The sequence below is a fragment of the Bos mutus genome, chromosome 21, assembly GCF_027580195.1.
Source record: "Bos mutus isolate GX-2022 chromosome 21, NWIPB_WYAK_1.1, whole genome shotgun sequence".
NCBI lineage: Eukaryota > Metazoa > Chordata > Mammalia > Artiodactyla > Bovidae > Bos > Bos mutus.
The window spans coordinates 31,066,131-31,082,071 of record NC_091637.1 but is presented as its reverse complement, the minus strand read 5'-3'; the positions used below and the strand labels follow the sequence as shown (position 1 = coordinate 31,082,071).

At 38.2% G+C, this 15,941-nt stretch overlaps 1 protein-coding gene across 3 annotated transcripts in view; it reads left to right on the top strand.

The window, feature by feature from the left end:
- The window catches only part of SCAPER (S-phase cyclin A associated protein in the ER), a 419,624-nt gene that overhangs the window by 215,196 nt on the left and 188,487 nt on the right, over positions 1-15,941 (top strand). The gene's annotated exons all lie outside the window — the stretch shown is intronic.

The window sequence follows — 15,941 nt, the reverse complement described above, 5'->3', positions numbered from 1 at the left end:
AAAAGAATGCAACATTTTAAAATTTTTGAAATAAAATTCTCATGAAGATGTTTCTTGCTGGTACTAAGGATATACTCCCCCTTCCCCTTCATGTCCCTGAAAACTCACTATTTTTCTGACTTTAGAAATTCTTAAATGAACATTTTGGAGAAACTCTACCTTGTAATAAATTAAATCATCTAGGTTGTCCTCTATCCCATCCTTAGGAACTGTGGAGAAATAAAGGATTGTTGAAAGTTACAGGTGATGTTGGTGAAAATTGCACCATCTGTGGGCAGATACTAAGGAAGCAGATGAGAGCAGTGTTGAAAGCGTGGACCTAGAACCTGCTGCCTGTTTACCTGGACAAATTAAGCAATCTGGGCTTCAGTCTTCCTTATCAGTAAAAAGTATGATGTTGACATGTCCAAAGGATTGTGTGGCTGTTAAATGAAACAATGTATGTTAAACTCATGGCAACAATTAGGCATTCATTAGATGTTGATACAGTATAATGCAGCTATTAAGACCACAGGCTTTGTAGTTACAAGCCTGAATTCAAATCACAAATCAGCCATGTAAATAGTAGCTCTGTGAGCTTAGCTAGATTATTAACCTTTATAGGAAACTTCATTTTCTTCCTTTCAAAAATATGAGTGGGATTACATATGTCTTTTTTGAGAATTAAAATTTAGTAGCAACATAAAAAAAATTTAGTAGCAACATAATCGGAGAAGGAAATGGCAACCCACTCCAGTGTTCTTGCCTGGAGAATCCCATGGACGGAGAAGCCTGGTAGGCTGCAGTCCATGGAGTCGCACAGAGTCGGACACGACTGAAGCAACTTAGCAGCAGCAACATAATCAACTGTTATTTATTACAAGATTTAAAATATAGCATCTAAATTAATATAAACCATCATTTTAAATATTAAAAGAGAAAAACTATTAATAGAAATAGAACAGACATAAATTAAAATTCAACAATTATTCCTAGCTGTTAACAATTTTTAAGATTTAATTTAAGAAGAGCCTAGTTTAGGGTGGTTATCAAAAAACTGCCAAAGAACATCATATCTAATAATGAAACACTGATTCACTGTCCTGGAGGTCATGGCCAGCTCAATATAACAAGAAAAAGCCGTGCTGATAACTACCTGATGTGCACCAGTATAGCCATGTGGATTGTTTGAAGTCATTTCTTCCCTTTGATTGGCTGATATCTGGTGAAATATGTTGCTAACATATCTGAACATGGCTGAGTACTCCCATTATCTTATCCACACACACCCATATCCCCTGGCCAGCTCCCAGCGCACGCCCCTGACGGCAACGAGAGGAAACTTCTGCAGATGGCTGATGAGCATCACAAAAAGCTGACTCAACTCTGAGGCACTGAGAAATCACCCAAATGTGAACATTCAGCACCACCCTAAGGAAAGCATTGGAAGGACTGATGAGGAAGCTGAAGCTCCATTACTTTGGCCACCTGATACGAAGAGCCAACTCATTAGAAAAGACCCTGATGCTGGGAAAGATTGAAGGTGGGAGGATAAGGGGATGACAGAGGACAAGGTGGTTGGATGGCGTCACTGACTCAATGGACTTGAGTTTGAGCAAGCTCCGAGAGTTGGTGAAAGACAGGGAGCCTGGTGTGCTGCAGTCCATGGGGTCACAAAGGGTCAGACACAACTGAGTGAATGAACAGCAAGGGAAAGCAAAAGGGAGGCTGTCAGCACATGGACTGGCTTTGCAGGATCAAGAGAAGGCATATAATCTTTAACAGTTCCCTCACAAAAGGAACCAAAAGTGTGGAGCAAGTGTATTCATAGAAAAGTTCTGAGAAACCTTAGAATCACTAATAAAACTGACCAAGTTAATTTTTCCCCCGAAGCCAGACTTCTTTACTGTGATGGCTTCTTTAAATGATAACACAGCAATGCAAGACATGAAGGAAATATGATACAACCGAATGAACACAATTTTCCAGCAACTGACTCCAAAGAGATGGAGACCTAAAATTTAACCTGAGAAAGAATGAAAAGGAGTGAAGAAAACCTAACAAGAACCATGGTCTACCAGTAAGAAAAATAGTCTGCTTTATTGAGGACTTCCCTAGTGGCTCAGACGGTAAAGCGTCTGTTTACAGAGCAGGAGACCTGGATTCGATACCTGGGTCAGAAGATCCCTGGAGAAGGAAATGGCAATCCACTCCAGTATTATTGCCTGGAAAATCCCATGGACAGAGGATCCTGGTAGGCTATGGTCCATGGGGTCGCAAAGAGTTGGACACGACTGAGCAAATTCACTTTCTTTCTTTCTATTAAAGTACAAGTAGGGGAAGAAAGGGTCTCTTGAGAAAGTTTATTTAAAGAAATAATGCCTGAGAACTTCACAGTTATGGGAATTTGGAAAGGGTTTTGTATATCCAAATTCATGTAACTCACAGGTGCCCCAAAATTGCAATCCCAAATAATTTTTTTTTTTTTTTTTATGATCAGGCCATCCCATGCCTTTTTTTTTTTTTTTAAACTTTACAATATTGTATTGGTTTTGCCATATATCAACATGAATCTGCCACAGGTATACACGTGTTCCCCATCCTGAACCCTCCTCCCTCCTCCCTCCCCGTACCATCCCTCTGGGTCGTCCCAGTGCACCAGCCCCAAGCATCCAGTATCGTGCATCAAACCTGGACTGGTGACTCGTTTCATATATGATATTATACATGTTTCAATGCCATTCTTCCAAATCATCCCACCCTCTCCCTCTCCCACAGAGTCCAAAAGACTGTTCTATGCATCAATGTCTCTTTTGATGTCTCGTATACAGGGTTATTGTTACCATCTTTCTAAATTCCATATATATGCATTAGTATACTGTATTGGTGTTTTTCTTTCTGCCTTACTTCACTCTGTATAATAGGCTCCAGATTCATACACCTCATTAGAACTGATTCAAATGCATTCTTTTTAATGGCTGAATAACACTCCATTGTGTATATGTACCACAGCCTTCTTATCCATTCATCTGCTGATGGGCATCTAGGTTGCTTCCATGTCCTGGCTATTATAAACAGCGCTGAGATGAACATTGGGGTACACGTGTCTCTTTCAATTCTGGTTTCCTCAGTGTGTATGCCCAGCAGTGGGATTGCTGGATCATAAGGCAGTTCTATTTCCAGTTTTTTAAGGAATCTCCACACTGTTCTCCATAGTGGCTGTACTAGTTTGCATTCCCACCAACAGTGTAAGAGGGTTCCCTTTTCTCCACACCCTCTCCAGCATTTATTATTTGTAGACTTTTGGATCGCAGCCATTCTGACTGGCGTGAAATGGTACCTCTTTGTGGTTTTGATTTGCATTTCTCTGATAATGAGTGGTGCTGAGCATCTTTTCATGTTTGCTATCCATCTGTATGTCTTCTTTGGAGAAATGTCTGGTTCTTTGGCCCATTTTTTGATTGAGTTGTTTATTTTTCTGGAGTTGAGCTGTAGGAGTTACTTGTATTTTTGAGATTAGTTGTTTTTCAGTTGCTTCATTTGCTATTATTTTCTCCCATTCTGAAGGCTGTCTTTTCACCTTGCTTAGAGTTTCCTTTGTTGTGCAGAAGCTTTTAAGTTTAATTAGGTCCCATTTGTTTATTTTTGCTTTTATTTCCAGTATTCTGGGAGGTGGATCATAGAGGATCCTGCTGTGATGTATGTCAGAGAGTGTTTTGCCTATGTTCTCCTCTAGGAGTTTTATAGTTTCTGGACTTACGTTGAGATCTTTAATCCATTTTGAGTTTATTTTTGTGTATGGTGTTAGAAAGTGTTCTAGTTTCATTCTTTTACAAGTGGTTGACCAGTTTTCCTAGCACCACTTATTTAAGAGATTGTCTTTTCTCCATTGTATATTCTTGCCTCCTTTGTCAAAGATAAGGTGTCCATAAGTGCGTGGATTTATCTCTGGGCTTTCTATTTTGTTCCATTGATCTATATTTCTGTCTTTGTGCCAGTACCATACTGTCTCGATGACTGTGGCTTTGTAGTAGAGCCTGAATCAGGCAGGTTGATTCCTCCAGTTTCCATTCTTTCTCAAGATTGCTTTGGCTATTCGAGGTTTTTTGTACTTCCATACAAATTGTGGAATTATTTGTTCTAGCTCTGTGAAGAATACCATTGGTAGCTTGATAGGTGCAATCCCAAATAATCTTAAAGACACAAAATATAATACAACTGTTTAAAGTCAAAGACAAAGAAAAATTTTAAAGCAGCTGAAGGAAAAAAAAAGATCTTCACATACAAAAGACTGTTCCCCCCACCCACAACAGTAAGGCCATCAGTGCATTACTGCCGAACAAGAATACTGTGCCCAGCAAAGCTGTCCTTCAGAAATGAAGGTGAGATAAAGACTTCCCCAAATAAAACCTGAGGGAGTTCATCACATTATCCCTGCCTTATAAGAAGTGCTGCAAGGAGTTTTTTAAAGCTGAAATGAAAGAATGCTAATTAGTGACAAGAAAATATAAAACTGTCTAATAATGTAATGAATGTTAATCACTTAAGTCTTATATAAAACTTAAAGGACAAAAGTATCAGAAGTAACTACATTAGTCTGTGGTAAGAGACTATTATAAGTTATTTTACATAAATTTCATGGTACCCAAGATGCAAAACCCCCAAAATGGTACATACCAAAAGAGGAAGAAAAGATAAGGGAACTACAAAGTAGCTGGAATACAGTAAAATGACTTTAGCAAGTCCTTACCCATCAAGAATTACTTTAAACAGATTATCAATCAGAAAGCATAGAGTGGCTGAATGGATTTAAAAAAAAAGACTTCAATATATGCTGGCTACAAGATTGAAAGCTTTCCCTCTAAGATAAGGAATAAGATAAGACTGCTTTCTGTCACCACTTTTTTCCAACATAGTGCTGGAAGTGAAAGTGAAGTCGCTCAGTCGTGCCCGACTCTTTGCGACCCCATGGATAGTAGCCTGCACCAAGCTCCTCTGTCCATGGGATTTTCAAGGCAAGAGTACTGGAGTGGGTTGCCATTTCCTTCTCCAGGGAATCTTCCCAACCCAGGGATCGAACCCAGGTCTCTCACATTGTAGACAGACGCTTCTCACATCTCAGACAGACGTCTGAGCCACCAGGGAAGTCCAATAGTGCTGGAAGTTGTAACCAAATAAATTAGGCAAGAAAAAGAAATAAAAATGAATTCAGATCATAAAGGAAGAAGTAAAATTGTCTCTGTTAGCAGAAGATACAATCTCATATATAGAAAGTCCCAAGACTCTAAGAAAAGCTGTTAGAACTAATGAAATCACTAAAGTTGGAGAATACAAGACGAATATGCAAAGATCTGTAGTTTTTCTATATAGTAACAAGGAAGTATTTGAAAAAGAAATAAAGGAATCCTATTTACAATAGCATGAAAAACAATAAAAGACTTAGGAATAAATTTAACCAAGAAAGTGAAAAGATCTGTATACTAAAACTATAAGGAACCGATGAAAGAAATTGAAGAAGGCACAAATAAATGGGGGGGGGGTGGCAATCTCATGTTCATGGATTAGAAAAAATTAATATTGTGAAAAATGTCCATATGGTACTTCCTTGCTGGTCCAGTGGTTAAGATTCCACTTGCCAATGTAGGGGACACAGGTTTGATCCCTGGTCCAGGGACTAAGATCTCAGAAGCCACAGGGCAGCTGAACTTGTGCGCCATAACTACTGAAGCCCAGGCACCCTAGAGCCCATGCTCCACAACAGGAGAAGCCTCCATAACAAGAAGCCCGCTCACCACAAATAGAGAGAATTCCACGTGACACAACAAAGAGCTTGTGTGCCACAATGAAGACCCAGTGCAGCCAAAGAAAAAATCCCGTACTAACCAAAACCATCTGTAGATTCAATGCAATCCCTGTGTAAAGCTATAGTAATCAAAAAGAGTTTAGTGCTGGCATAAAAAACAAACACATAAACAAGTGGAATAAAATTGAGAGCCTACAAATAAAACATGTAGGGTCAACGAATATTTGACTAGGGGGCCAAGAATAGTCAACAGGGATAAAGATAGTCTCTTCAAAAAGCAGTATTGGAGAAATTGGATAATCACATTCAAAAGAATTAACTCAAAGTGGAATGACGACATAAATGTAAGGCCTGAAGATGTGAAACTTCCAGAAGAAAGCAACAAGGGAAAGTTTCTTGACATTGGTCTTGGTCATGATTTTTTTGGATATGACCAAAATTACAAGCAACAAAAGCAAAAATAAACAAGTCAGACTATATCCAACTTAAAGGCTTCTACGTAGCAAAAGAAACAAGCAACAAAATGAAAAGGCAACTTATGGAATGGTAGAAAATATTTGAAAACCATATATCTAATTAGGGGTTAATATCCAAAAACTATAAGAGACTCCTACCACTCAATAGCAAACAAAAATAATAATAATCTGATTTTAAAATGGGCAAATGTACCTAAAATTGATATTTTTAAGAGCACATGAAAAAGGCCAACAGGTTCTTAATGTATCATCATCAGCATCAGGAAAATATAATCAGACTCACAATGAAATACCACCTCAGTCTGTTAAAATGGCTGTTATCAAAAGGATAGCAATTACCAAAGGTTAGCAAGGATGTGGAAAATAGAACCTTATACACTATTGATAATAATACAAATTGGTATAGATTGGTATAGGCTTTATGGAAAGCAGTATGGAGATTCCTCAAAAAATTAAAAATAAACCTACTATATGATCTAGCAGTCCCACTTGTGAGTATATAATCAAAGGAACTGAACCTAGTCTCTTAAAGAGATACCTGCACTCCTGTGTATATTGCAGTTTTATCCACAATAGCTAAGACACTTGCTGTTGTTCAGTTGCTAAGTCATGTCTGACTCTTTGCGACCCCATGAACTGCAATATGCCAGGCTTCCCTGTCCTTCACAGTCTCCCAGAGTTTGCTCAGAATTATGTCCTTGAGTTGGTGATGCTATCAAACCATCTCATCCTCTGCCACCCTCTTCTCCTTTTGCCTTCAGTCTTTCCCCTCATCACAGTCTTTTCCAATGTGTTGCCTCTTCATATCAGGTGGGCAGAGTTTTGGAGCTTCAGCTTTAGCATCGGTCCTTCCAATGAATATTCAGGATTGATTTCCTTTAGGATTGTCTGGATTGACCTCCTTGCAGTCCAAGGGACTCTCAAGAGTCTTCTCCAGCACCACAGTTTGAAGACATCAATTCTTGGTGCTCAGTTTTCTTTGTGGTACCACTCTGAAACATCCATACATGATTGCTGGACAAACCATAGCTTTGACTATACAGACTTTTGTCAGCAAAGTGATGTCTTTATTTTTTAATATGCCGTCTAGGTTTGTGATAACTTTCCTTCCAAGGAGAAAGTGTCTTTTAATTTAATGACTGCAATCACCTTCTGCAGTAATTTTGAAGCCCAAGAAAATAAAATTTGTAACTGTTTTCACCTTTTTCCCCATCTGTTTGCCATGAAGTGATAGAACTGGCTGCCATGATCTTAGTTTTTGGAATGTTGAGTTTTAAACCAGTTTTTTCATCCTCCTCTTTCACCCTCATCAAGAGGCTCTTTAGTTCCTCTTCACTTTCTGCCATTTCTTCACTTTCTGGTATCATCTGTATATCTGAGGTTGTTGATATTTCTCCCGGCAGTCTTGATTCCAGCTTGTGATTCATCCAGCCCAGCATCTTGCATGATGTACTCTGCACAAAAGTTAAATAGGGTAGCAATATACAGCCTTGACATACTCTTTTCCCAGTTCTGAACCAGTCTATTGTTCCATGTCCAGTTCTACCTGTTGCTGCTTGACCTGCACACAGGTTTCTCAGGAGACAAATAAGGTGGTCTGGTATTCCCATTTCTTGAAGAATTTCCCACAGTTTATTGTGATCCACAATCGTGGAAACAACCTAAACATCCATCAGCAGATTAGCGGATAAAGAAAATGTGGTGTGGCAGTGTGCACTGAATGTTACTCAACCTAGGATTACAGGAAATCCTCGCGTTTGTAACAGCATGTATAGAGGACGTTCTGTGTGAAATAAGGCAGAGAGAACAACAAACACTGTGTGGTCCCATGTACGTGGAATCTGAAGATCAGATCTGTAGAGCTGGAGAGTAGGATGCTGTTTGCCAGGGCCTGGGGGTTAAGGTAAATAGGAAGCTGTTGGTCGAAGAGGATAAACTTCAAGTTATAGGAGGAATAAGTTCTGGGATCTAATGTACAGTGTGGTGGCTGAAGTTAACTATACTGTATTATATATTTAAAAGTTACTAAGAGATTAGGTCTTAAATGTCCCCAACTTCCCCCACACATAAACACACATAATGGTAAGTTTGTGAGATAATGAAGGTGTTAATTACCCTTATTGTGATAATCATTTCATAAAATATATGTGTATTAAATCAACATGTTGTTTGATTAAACCAGATACCATAAATGTGTGCAATGTTGTGTGTCAATTATGTCTCAATAAAACTGACAGCTTTTGAAGAGATAGTCAACTGAGGGGAAAAAAGCAAAGAATTAAACGAGGGTTTTTATTGTTGTTGTTGTTCAGTCGCTCAGTCATGTCCGACTCTTTGAGACCCCATGGACTGCCGCACACCAGGCTCCCCTGTCCTTCACCGTCTCCCAGAGCTTGCACAAACCCATGTCCTTTGAGTCAGTCATGCCATCCAATCATCTCACCCTGTTTCATCCCCTTCTCCTCCTGCCTTCTATCTTTCCCAGCATCAGGGTCTTTTCTAATGAGTCTTTTTATAAGGTATAGTACATGTGTGATGTTGGTACAGCTACATAGTAGAAAATATTAGCCCAGAAACTATTTTACACATATAGGAGTGTGTATGTGTGTATAACACATAGATGTACACATATACATACGTATACAGAGGGAATCTTGGTATTTTGACATAAATTGCATATTCAGTAGTAGAGATAGAATGGACCCTTCAGTAAATGGGACTGGAACAATTATTTTTCCATATTAATCAATGAGTGGATGTATGTGTAAGTGATTAAGTGATGGGATAAGACCACTATCTCACAAATTTGAAAATTGTGTGAAAATTCTAGGATAAGTTAAAGTCCTATATGTACAAAAGCAGAACTCTTTTTAATTTAGAAAAAATATAGTATATCTCCATGGGATTAGTTCAAAAATAATTTAGTATCTCAAAAGTGTGTATAATTAAGTAATATGATTGACCACATTGATGTGAAAAACAAAATTCTTCAAATAATAGCTTTGATAAACAGAGTTATATGGTATGACTGAAAAGATATCTGCAACACATATAACCAGAAATCGGACTAGAAGAACGTATTAGTTTTCCTACAAATCAGTAGGAAAAGGTCAACCCATTAGGAAACTGAGTGAGTCATTAAAAATAAAAGAAGTCCAGATGGCCATTAAATATTTGGAAAGATGCTCAATGTCATTAATAATCAGATTTCTGTAAGTTTAAACAAGTTACCATTTTACTCCCAGACTGGTAAAAACTGAAAATGGAAAATACTATGTGTTTGAAAGCATATGGTGAAAGGAATCCCTCATACACTCCTGGTGGAATACTAATTGATACACTACTTTGTAGAGCACTTGGGCGCGATCTGGTAAAGGAGAAACTTTGCATGTCCCGTTTGACCTCCCCAGAATTCTGTTTGTAGTTTCATACTTTGGAGAAACTCCTGAACCCGGGTGCAGTGAGATCCTTACAGGGATGTGTGTTGCATCCTCATTTTAACAGCAAAAGCCTGAAAATAACCTACATGTCAATAGGTTATTGACATCAATAGGGGAATGGCAATAGTAGAATGAACAAGTTGCAGCTTTGTTGTATAATAGAATACTATGGAGCAGTTCATTGCTTATTTATTTAAGAAACGTTAATGAACTTTCAGCTGTGTACTAAACACTTTGGATACTGAGGACATGATGGTAACCAGCACTTTTAAATCGTCACTTAATTTCAGGCCATTATAATGAATGGAGGCAAGGAGTACATTCACTTTGTGGAATCCTCACACTTTATGCTTATAATTTATGCACTTTTCTATATGTATCATTAAATGAAGCATTTACTTTTTAATTTTTAAAATATTTACTTCTTTATTTTGGGCTGCGCTGCATCTTTGTTTCTGTGTGTGGGTTTTCTCTGGTTTCAAAGAGTGGGGCTATTCTTCCTTGGGGTGTAGGCTTCTCACCGCAGTGGCTTCTCTTCTCATGGAGCATGGGCTCTAGGGCTCTCAGGCTTCAGTTGTTGCTACTCAAGGGCTCTAGAGCACAGGCTCAGTAGTTATGGTCCATGAGCTTAGTTGCCCTGTGGAATGTAGGATTTTAGTTCCTGGACCAAGGATTGAACCCGTGTCCCCTGCATTAGCAGTCTGATTCTTAACCATTGGACCACCAGGGAAGTCCCCAATTTAGTGCTTTTTCATGTATTTGCAGAGTTGTGTAACCATCACCACAAATGGTTTCAGATCTTTTCCATTACCCTTAAAAGAAACCTTGTACCCATTAGCAGTCACTCCCCTCTTTCCCCTACCCCTTCCATCCCAGGCAACCTCTTACCTACTTTCTGTCTATATAAATTTGCCAATTTTGGAAATTTCACATAAATGGAATCATACAGTTTGTTGACCTTTGTGACTGGCTTCTTGCACTTAACATAATATTGTCAAGGCCCATCCACATTGTAGTGTGTATTAATATTCTGTCCTTTTTTGTTGCCAGATAATATTGCATTCTATAGATATACCACATTTAATTTTGTTGATAAACATTTGAGTTGTTTTTACTTTGGGGGTATTATAAATAATGTTGGTATAAATATTCATGAGTAAGTTTTTGTGTGGCCATATGATTTCATTTTTAGGGATGTTTGTATGTAGAAATAGAATTGTATACTATATTCTAGATATAACTCTTTGAGGAACTGGCAAACTTTTCCAAATTGTCTGTACCACTTTACACTCCCACTAGCAACATACGAAGATTCCAGTTTCTCCACATCCTTGTTAATTTCTGTCAGTAGATAGATACACAGACAAATGTAGATATCCTAGGGCGTGTGGAGTGGAATTTTGTGGTTTTAATTTGCATTTCTCTGATAAGTAATAGGATCAAACGTGTGTGTATGTATTGACTGTTCATATATATATTCTTTGAAGAAATGTCTGTTCAAATCCTTTGTCCATTTTTAAGCTGGGTTATTTATTATTGTTGAATTGTAAGTGTCCTTTATATATTCTGGATCTAAATCCTCTGGATCTAAATCCCTTATTAGTAGTAGGACTTACAAATATTATAATTTCTCCCATTCTTTATGTTGTCATTTCACTTTGTTATTGGTGTCCTTTGAATCATAAAATTTTATTTTTTAATGAAGTTTAGATTCTCTGTTTTTTCTCTGGTTATTTGTGGATTTAGTGTCTTAATTCAAAATCATGACGGAGATCTTAGTTTTCATGGCTACCTTATGAATACAAGCCTTCCCAGAATAGAAATTAGAAAATTATCTTTCCAGCCTCTCTGACAGCTTGGCATAGGCATATGATCTTCCAGTTAGAAGCACACATGCCAGATTTTGCATCAGAGTCTAAGGTGGTAAGAAAGAAAGGCACTGTCAAGAGCTCATTCCAGTAAGAGTGTCAGGAGATACCTCCAGTTCCCAGATTTCAGCAGTGGCAGAAGTGGCAGCAGTGCAGTTCCTTCTGTTCACCGTGCAGAGTACAGTGCTGCGCCCAGCAGTTGCGAGCAGTGTCTACACTGAAAGTCCCTCTTGCCATCCTGAAGTTAATCCATTTTGTGTGAGAATAGTAACTGCAAGTCTGTTTCCCATTACTTTAAATGAGGGGGGAAAATCATATTTTAAATTCCCAATTCCTTAAACTATACTTAAACTATAAAACACAGTAAAATGCATATGTAAGTGATAAACACTCACGATGTAAAGTATCTAAAACATCATAACAATTAATATGATTGTTAATATTTTGTTTTGCATCCAATAGCATGTTACATATTCCCTTTGTTTTCAGTCAGTAAATTTTTTGAAATATGTATATGTGCTCTGACATTTTATGAGTTCTGTTTGGAGTGTAATTCAACTTGCATATCGTTGCATTTAAAATGTACGAAGTTTGGAGTACCTATAAATTTTTCTGTGTATACATCAACTTACAAGCTTGCAATTAAAGATAAGTTCATTCTGTAAAGTTTGGATTTTAAAAACCAAGAGACGTTGTACTAGGAGAATGTTATCCATAGAAACGTTGTTCACAGGTATGCCTGTTTTTATTGGGCACTTGTAACATGCCAGGTACCCTGCAAAGGATGTGATTCTTGTCTACGGGCCCATATTTTAAATAAAACATGGTTGTGTTTCCTAACTCTGTCCTAAATACCCAAAAAGTTAATATAGAGGGGGAAATAAGCAGAAATTATTTTTTCTTTAACCAGATAAGCTTTCCTACTCCTCTCACATTATGAAAAATTATAAAACATCCCATCAGATGAGTTCTGGGTTTTAACCCTAGCTCTGTTTGGGTGTAACCCTAGGCAAGTCTAGGTGACAGTTTCTTTGTAATATGAGAAGTAGACTGAATTAGATCTCTAGGGTTCTGTCCAGCTCTAAAATTATCTGACATTTTGCTTCAAACACATGTATGTAAGTCATATAAGCAGAAAATACTCAAATGAGTGAAACACTTTTAGAGCTTCTCCCTTCTAGAATATTCAGAATTCCCGTCAATAGCTTGTATCCTGTAATTGCTCTCAGAAAAACCCCAGTGTTCCCCTTGTTTAGAAATGTCCTGATCTCATAGGATAGCAAGACAGTGATCAAAAATTGTTTTTTATATATTTATTTTGTTAATTTAAAATATGTTACCAACAAGTATTAAGAAAAAGCACATGAACCACAAAATTGATTATTAACTTTTCATCATATATGTTTCTAGGTGAAGGTCTGTAATAAGAAAAGGGCAATGAGAAGATAAATTTCACAGTGTTAATAGGCAAGTCCTCTTTGGAGTAGTTTTTTCTTTTTCCAAGCATTACTCTGCCACTAGTGAAGTCTCATTATTTCTAAGTGTCCTAATCAATAAGGTCATGAAAGATTGATGTCAGGAGCTGTCACTGTGTTTATGACAAGAAGCATATAGAGTCATTTATAGGAGTGGGCAGTAATTCTCCTGTTAACTTGTAAGTCAGGGAATCAGTAAGCCCATCTTACATGTCTTTTGGTGGTGAAGAGAATCTCAGTGGTGTCCATCACTGACTGAGGAAGAGGCCAATATTGTTAATTGAATTTCCCTAAAGAGAACAAAAACATACCATCATGTCAGGGGAAAGGGAGAAGTAGAAAATCCATACAAGTCTCTGATATGTATGAGTTGGTTGCATTGATTTTCCTCTGCTAATGGTATGGAATGGATACAGAATTGTCCTCAGAAAGTAAAAGGTTGATTACAACAGCTCTTTTCCACTTAAGACTTAGGAGCAAACTACCAATGTTTCAAATAAAGATACATGTATTTTATTATAATTTTGAAGTAACACATTTTAGTTTTATTCTACTAAAGTAATGTGTATTGTAAAAAAGTGTAACACTTAAGCATTTTCTTATTTCTTATGAACATGGTTTTTAAGAACCACAGAGCTTTCTATCATATGAGAGTACTATAATTTATTATAGTTGGTTAATCATCTGTTTTATAACATGTTCATTGTTAAAAACAAAATTAACTAATATAGAAGCAGAATAAGTGAAAGCTCCTTCCTCTTTCCCTCCTTGGACCTCTTCTCAGATTTAACAGCTGTTAACAGTTAGGAAAATATCCTTCCATATTTTTGGTTTCTTATGCATACACATGCATACACATTTTTTCTAGTTAAAAAATCAAGCTATATGTATTGTTAGTCCATTCTTTTCAGATAGTAGCATATTATCAATATTATTCCGCATGAGCACATCATCTGCCTGATTCTCACCATTTTAATTAGCTGGGCTTGGTATTCAATTGAAAAAAACAGCAACATGTGGCTTTAGAAAAATTAGACCACCTGAAAGGGAATTCTATGTAAAGGAAATTTCTCTTTTACTTTACCCTGGAAATTCTTTTTAAAGACTGAATAGTATTCCATGGAATAGTTGTACCATTAACTTATTTAATCATTTCCCTATTGACAGACTTCTGTTTGGATTTTGGGGGGTATTTTTCCTTTTCAAATAGTGCTTCAGTGTACATCCCTGTACATACGCCATCGTGGACCTGGGCTTATATTCCAGGATGCATGCCTGTGTGCTAAGTCACTTTAATCATGTCCAGCTCTTTGAGAGCCTATGGACTGTAGCCATCCAGGCTCCTCTGTCCATGGGATTCTCCAGGCAAGAATACTAGAGTGGGTTACCATGTCCTCCTCCAGGGATCTTCCTGACCCAGGATAGATTTACTAGATATGGAACTGAAATTCTAATTTTAAAAAAAAGCTAATTATATATACTTCAGACATGTTAGAACCTGTTAGGTTGGTACAAACATAATTGCAGTTTCAGACCATGAACATGAAAGTGAAAGTCACTCAGTCCTGTCTGACTCTTTGTGACCCCATGGACTATACAGTCCATGGAATGCTCCAGGCCAGAATACTGGAGTGGGTAGCCTTTCCCTTCTCCAGGGTTTCTTCCCAACCCAGGGATTGAACCCAGGTTTCCTGCATTGTAGGTAGATTCTTTACCAGCGGAGCCACAAGGGAAGCCCTTTAGACCATGCTGCTGCTGCTAAGTCGCTTCAGTCGTGTCCAACTCTGTGCGACCCCATAGACGGCAGCCCACCAGGCTCCCCCGTCCCTGGGATTCTCCAGGCAAGAACACTGGAGTGGGTTGCCATTTCCTTCTCCAATGCATGAAAGTGAAAAGTGAAAGTGAAGTCGCTTAGTCGTCTCTGACTCTTAGCGACCCCATGGACTGCAGCCTACCAGGCTCCTCCGTCCAAGGATTTTCCAGGCAAGAGTACTGGAGTGGGGTGCCATTGCCTTCATCGTTTAGACCATGAATTTCATATAAATATAGCGAGGCTGAAACACATCTTTATTAAGGAAACTAGGAACCATTACATGTTTGCCAAGGAGAATAAGTTTGTTCCTGTAGTGTAAAAATCCACACTTCCAGATTTGATGAACTCTTGGAAAGCATTTTCTGCCTCCTGCTCATTGTGGAAGCGTTTTCCCTGCAAAAAGTTGTTATCAAGATGCTTGAAGAAGTTGTATACTCAAGATGCTCTCGATTGGTGAGAGGTCAGGTGAATATGGTGGATGAGGCAAAACCTCATAGCCCAATTCGTTCAACTTTTGAAGTGTGGATTGTGCAATGTGTGGTCGATCGGGCACTGTCATAGAGAAGAATTGGGCCCTTTCTGTTGACCAATGCCAGCTGCAGGCATTGCAGTTTTCAGTGCATCTCATCTATTTGCTGAGCATACTTCTCAGGTGTAATGGTTTTTGACAGGATTCAGAAAACTCTAGTGGATCAGATCAGCAGCAGCCCACCGAACAGTGGCCATGGCTCTTTTTGTGGTGCAGGTTTGGCCTTGGGAAGTGCTTTGGAGCTTCCTCTTGGTCCAGCCACCAAGCTGGTCATCGCCAGTTGTCATATACAATCCACTTTTTGTTGCACATGACAATCCAATTGAGAAATGGTTTGCTGTTGTTGCATAGAGTAAGAGAAGATGACACTGAAATGATTTTTTTTTTTTCAGTCGGCTCATGAGGCACCCACTTACTGAGGTTTTTTACGTTTCTAGTTTGCTTCAAGTGCTAAATGACTGTAGAATTGTCAACGCTGAGTTCTTCATAAATTCTCATGTGGTTGTAAGAGGATCAGCTTTGATGATTACTCTCAATTGGTCGTTCTCAACTTCCAAT